This window comes from Limulus polyphemus, unplaced genomic scaffold, assembly GCF_000517525.1.
Source record: "Limulus polyphemus unplaced genomic scaffold, Limulus_polyphemus-2.1.2 Scaffold8229, whole genome shotgun sequence".
In the NCBI taxonomy this organism is placed as follows: Eukaryota; Metazoa; Arthropoda; class Merostomata; order Xiphosura; family Limulidae; genus Limulus; species Limulus polyphemus.
In genome coordinates, this window is record NW_013673839.1 from 1 (window position 1) to 5,906 (window position 5,906).

The following is a 5,906-nucleotide window of genomic DNA, read 5'->3' on the forward strand; positions in this document are numbered from 1 at the left end:
CCAGCACTGGAGCTATGAAATCTATGTATTAAAAAAAAAAAAAACAACCTCTTGACACATCCCGAATCAGTCTTAGTTGATTAAACCATATTTGACAGGTTCAGATGCAAAACTCCAGGTGGAGTTAGAGGACAAACAAACACACTTCTCTCAAATTATTGTTGGGTTATTTCGTTCTCACCATTTAGTATACTTTTAGAACAATTTTTTTGTATAATTGGAATGAACCGTCTATAATTCTGTCCCTTTCAATTCATTGACCTTTTTTCCCCATTGTTACAAAACTCTACTCTACTGTACTTTTTATTATTATTTAACTTATTGTTGCGTCAGCGAGATCACGTGACTATTCTCACGCCCTCTGCTTTCTAGAACTGTCTTGTACCTTGGCGAATGCTCTAGCATTTACTAGATATAGGGTAGTCTGGTATATAAAAGAGGGTGACAACGTGACGGGAAAATAATGCGTGTGTAGATAGTGAGTAATTGAACTGCAGTCAGAAGTATTGTTGACGTTCGTTGATATAGTGTTTGTTATAGAGCGACTGTTGAAAATAAGTGTATCGTAAAGTTGTATTAGGAAAGAATAAACCAGTTTTATTAAGTAAGGACTTGTGTCGCTAAAGTTTCGTCGGAACGAAGTTACGGAAAGTTAATTAACGAACGGAGACGTAACATTATTATCGAGCGCTGTACAGTTATATACTGTTGCGTATCTGCTTGTTTGTTAATTTCCGGTAAAAATTTTTCCCGAGGAACTTCAGCGATACAAGTCCTTTCTTAAATAAAACTAGCTAATTCTTTCTCAATACAACTTTGCAATACACAGAATTTCCATAGTCACTTTAAGTTAAACACATGCTATAATTTACTACGACTCACGCACGTTACTTATGGTCACTACCGCTCACTTGACTCAATTATCTGTCTCTATATCTCTTTTCAATCTGCTATTATTTATGCCGTCACTCTTCCTCTCCGCTTTATTTGCCGGGCTTATATACAAAAATAGAGGGCGTCTGGCAAACACTAGAGTTGCCAGGAGCAGTCATGATCCTTCCAGAAACTCATGACGTGTTACCAGAGGCACGTGACTTCCGCTGTCGTAACATTATGTATTGTTGTCACGTGGCCATAAGTCATATATATCCCTTGCAATGCTCTATATTAGGAACACTGGAACGATCCATTGAAGTTAGAGGTATTACCTAAAAAAAGCATAGCTCGAAACTAAGCATTTACTAAAGTGATAACTAATATATATATATTTGCAATTGTGGATGAAGTTTGAGAAAATATTTAATATTTATTATTTATATATATTTCTTTTTTTAGAGCACGATGTGTATTTTTTAATTTATATTTTACCTGTTTGTTTTGAAGCAAAGCCATATTGGGCTATCTGCTTTGTTCATCGAACCCTGGATTCTAGAGTTGTAATTACGTAAAAAGTTTACCGTTTTCCCACTGGGGGGGGGGGGAATATCTTATCTGGTTTTATTTTCTACAAGGCTCGGTTTTTGGTAAGCCTTAACCTTAGCATATTGATACAAATTTTATTATAAAAACAAACAAACAGACAAACAAAAAAAAGAAATTTTTTTACAGAAAAATGTTACAACATTGAATTTAAACCTGTTTCTTTTGAAGTTTCTAATTATTTCGGCTTCTTTGTTCTCTTTCTCTCTCACGCAATATATTTACTTTATAAGGTGCCCTTCGGAGACTCTAATTTTGTTTGTTGTTTGTTTATTAGTAAGCATAAGGCTACACAATGAAATATCTGTGCTATGTTCATCACGGATATCGGAACTCTGTTTTTCGTATTATAAGCCTTCAGACTTGCCGCTGAGCCACCGGGAAAGAAAAATATATTCACGACTTTTATTAGTGAACTTATCATTCGTTACGAGAAAATCAATCGAGGAAAAATGTTTATATATACATTTTTTATTATTTTTGAAATTGGTTTCAAATTTTCAGTTTTGTTAAGTGTTTACTCTTCTTACCCACGGGATAATTTAGCCTCATATTCGATCTTTTAACCCTGGTTGTCAAAGTTTTAGAAGTGTACATTTCAGCATAATATGTACAGTTGAAATATGTTATGGAATTTTCATTGGGTTCAGTATTGGTACATGAATAATTTTATGTACAGACATGTATTTAACCTAAGTCATTGAACGATATATTTACATCCGTGAAGTTTCTTTACTTTTAAACGATCTTTAAATTTCTTATTTGGGTACCTATATAAACAAAATATTTATAATTAGTTACTATTGCGTACACGAGAGGGCAATAAAATCAAACGCCATTGTGGGATATCAAGGGATGGTATGTAAAATTATATGATAATTTATGACTACTCTTTTTTTTTTTTATTCACCTTTCTTTGGTAAATAAAGTTGTTATAAAATGTATGGAGATCTAGAATATTTAAGGGATAATATTTTTTGTTCCGAATTTTTATATAATGAAATTTTATAGAAATATGAAAACATGGTCGTCGTCAAAATGCTTTTCACCTAGTATGTGTTTACAAAATAAGTTTAAACAGAATTCATTTTACGAAAATTGAATTTACAGTAATTTAATTTCATAGAATAGAATGAAATAATGATTAATGAAGTTATGTAAGTATCAATAGACAAGCTAAAAACAAGATTTAAGATGTGTATGTAGTAATAATGTACTATACTATTCATAACACGAATAACTTCTTTCGTGGACAATTTATTAAAAATATTGCAGACCTGAAAAAATATATGTACCGATTTGTAGACTGTTTTTCATTCGCGTGCACATCACGACAACATAGGTTTATACTCTTAAGATATTTATATGTACGCGCGAGTACGGCTTTGTGATTAGCAATTCTGAAAACTATTAATTTTACGCTTGTATTAGGGTATGTTATAAACCAATGTTACGATTTATGAAACAGTGAATGACAAAACTTATTGTGTTTTGTGCAACACATCCAAAAAAGTGCCAAAGAGAAAGACTTCCCTAATTTTATTTCATTTGTTTAATATTAAATCTTTCAGGTCTACCTTAATAAATTACAGTCGAATTTCAGATAATTCTGTTGTAGGTACGTTTAGAAGACAACGTAAAATTAATACAAGACATTTGTCTTAGACAATGGTACCGGTACGTGTAATCAGCAGAGTACTGACGTAGTGGCAAATGATGATAAACTCTCACGAAACTATCAATTGTTTCCTATTTAAAGGTATTATAATTTTAGCGCTGTAATACAAATATTAAAAGTTAATACAATATTAATTAATAACCGATATTTCATACTACATCATCACAACAAATTATAAACATGCTATGTCAACAGTATAAGCTAGTACGAGTAAGAATAGTTCATAAATGACTGTGTATAGTCCGGCATAAAAGTTAAGATACACCTTCAGTATGCCTAATTACTAAAGGAAAAAAACCAAACAAAAATCATATATTACAAGTTAGCCACCTTTTATGATTGTATTGGAAATTGATTTTCATTTCAGGAAAAAAGTAAGTAACATCTTGAATAACTTTAAATTTCATAAATCATTTCCTAGTTCTTATATTTGTCATTGTGTTCTTGCTTAGATTACAAGTTCCCTATTGATAAATTAATGGTTATTATTTTTAGTAATTTGTTGGGTTGAATTAATGTTTCAAAAATGCAAAAGGCTACTGTGCATTCATTTAGAATTATTAAAATATAGAGAGCAATTACAACATTTATGTGAAACTTTATTATGCAGGAGACCAAAGAATGAAGACTGATGGTGTTGATTGATTAATTCAGAAGAACTGTAAGTTTTTTATTAAAAGCTTGTAAAAAACGTTTATCTAGTAGTAACTCCTAAATAATCAGCTAAAAACAAAGGTGTGAGTAATAATTTACTATTTTCGTTATATAAAATGGAATGTTTTTATTACAAAGACACATTTACCACAGAAAGTTTCATAGGAATGAATAACAACATTGGCTGGGTCCAATAGAAATGAATAACAACAGTGGCTGGGTCCAATAGAAATGAATAACAACAGTGGCTGGGTCCAATAGAAATGAATAACAACATTGGCTGGGTTTGATAGAAATGAATAACAACAGTGTCTGGGTTTGATAGAAATGAATAACAACAGTGTCTGGGTCCGATAGAAATGAATAACAACAGTGTCTGGGTCCGATAGAAATGAATAACAACAGTGGCTGCATCCAATAGAAATGAATAACAACAGTGGCTGCATCCAATAGAAATGAATAACAACAGTGGCTGGGCCATTTGTATAGTTGATTTTTACCTCTCTTCTTATTTCAAATAATTAGTTAGAACACTTAAAAATATAAGACCAAGTAGTATAGTGATAAATGAAATGAAAAATATATCATACAAGTCAGACTTGAGCCAAAAAAAAAGCAAGGTTACTTTATCTCTTCAGTATCGTTCTTTAAGCTTCACACATTTTTCATAACCAGCTCAGAATTAAGGTGATCATCTTGTTCAACCTTTCTTCTATGTTCAGGAAGAGAAATATTGCTTAAATCTCGTAATCAAGAGATACTAGCCTTCCCTCAAAGACTCTGCTCTCATCCTAACATTTTGCTTACCTTTAATTTATTTAAAAAAATCTGTACAATTAATTTTTACATTTTCAGCCAACCTTTTTTCATAAACCCTTTTCTATTTCTTGCATTATTTAACAATATAAAAACTATGAGATTTGCTACTTTCGTTTAAATATATTCTTGTATGACAGCATTTCTCAAACTTTTCCCATATATGCACCCCTTTAATAAATATAATCTCTTGTACCCTCCTTTTTTAAATGAGTGAGGTTAAGTGACAAGATGTAATATGCGTATATATACACATTAAAATACTGTATATGTTGTAGTAATGACTTATTATTTTCATAAATAAAAAATATGTTAAAATGCTTAATTTTGTATTATTGCACTATTGACTCTGTTCAAATCCCTTGTGCTCCACCAAGAGGTCATTTAAACCCCCCCAAGGGAGCATGCCTCACACTTTGTGAAATGTTGCTTTAAGGGACATTTATCATGCATTTTAAAAAACAGAGTGTCTCAGATATCTTTTCAAATTTCATAACAACTAAGAGATTTAAAATGGAAGCCACACTACAGTAAGTAATATAATTTAATATTAAACTACATTTACGTGAAAGTATAATTAATGTATGAGATTGCCCACTCTGACTTTGTTTAAATACTGTGAGGTTATATTTACTACCTCATTGTTCTTCTCATTATAATACAAATTCAGTTGTATATACTACGATATGTGGTTTAAAATGATAGTATATACTTAATGTCATAATGGGATTCTGTTTAAACTACATAATACAGTTTAACACGATGGTATATACTTAACGTCATAATGGAATTCTGTTTGTACTACATGATACAGTTTGACACGATGGTATATACTTAATGTCATAATGGGATTCTGTTTAAACTACATAATACAGTTTAAAGTGATGTTATATTCTTAATGGGATTGTGCTTATGAATGGTATATACTTAATGTCATAATGGGATTCTGTTTGTACTACATGATACAGTTTAAAGTGATGTTATATTCTTAATGGGATTGTGCTTATGCTACATGATACAGTTTAACGTGATGGTATATACTTAATGTCATAATGGGATTCTGTTTAAACTACATAATACAGTTTAAAGTGATGTTATATTCTTAATGGGATTGTGCTTATGCTACATGATACAGTTTAACGTGATGGTATATACTTAATGTCATAATGGGATTCTGTTTAAACTACATAATACAGTTTGACACAATGGTATATACTTAATGTCATAATGGGATTCTGTTTGTACTACATGATACAGTTTAAAGTGATGTTATATTCTT

At 30.9% G+C, this 5,906-nt stretch overlaps 1 long non-coding RNA gene across 2 annotated transcripts in view; it reads left to right on the plus strand.

The window, feature by feature from the left end:
• Nucleotides 1-2,319: 2,319 nt before the first annotated feature.
• The window catches only part of LOC111083115, a 23,431-nt gene continuing 19,844 nt past the window's right edge, over nt 2,320-5,906 (plus strand). Inside the window, exons 1-2 of one of the 2 annotated variants that reach the window (XR_002608808.1) lie at nt 2,320-2,337; nt 3,768-3,818. This is a non-coding gene — a long non-coding RNA (uncharacterized LOC111083115). Of the gene's footprint in view, nt 2,338-3,011; nt 3,239-3,767; nt 3,819-5,906 lie in introns of those variants that run through there. The other variant, XR_002608809.1, reaches the window with a different exon arrangement.